Here is a 465-nt window from a genome sequence, read left to right on the forward strand (position 1 = left end):
AAAAAACAAAATAAATAAAAACTAAAAACAAAAAACTAAATAAATAAATAAATAAATAAAAACAAAAACTTTGTTTGTGCTGCAGACCCACACAACATTTGTTTGTGTTTGTATTCCTGAGTTTCTTTCTTTGTATGAAACAGAACGGCTTATACAAGAGCTAGCTAAACAAAAAATAGATTGCAGTAATATTGTTGTTAATCAAGTCTTAATGCCTATTGGTGAGGGTTTAGGGTTTATTAGGGTTTAGGGTTTATTAGGGTTTAGGGTTTAGGGTTTAGGGTTTATTAGGGTTTATTAGGGTTTAGGGTTTAAGGTTTGAGCAATATTGTTGTTAATCAAGTTTTAATGCCTATTGGTGAGGGTTTAGGGTTTATTAGGGTTTATTAGGGTTCAGGGTTTATTAGGGTTTAGGGTTTAGGTTTGGGGGTTTAGGGTTTAGGGTTTGGGGTTTAGGGTTTAGGG

The sequence above is a fragment of the Eimeria mitis genome, genomic scaffold (assembly GCF_000499745.2).
Source record: "Eimeria mitis Houghton genomic scaffold, Emh_scaff803, whole genome shotgun sequence".
Taxonomy (NCBI): domain Eukaryota; phylum Apicomplexa; class Conoidasida; order Eucoccidiorida; family Eimeriidae; genus Eimeria; species Eimeria mitis.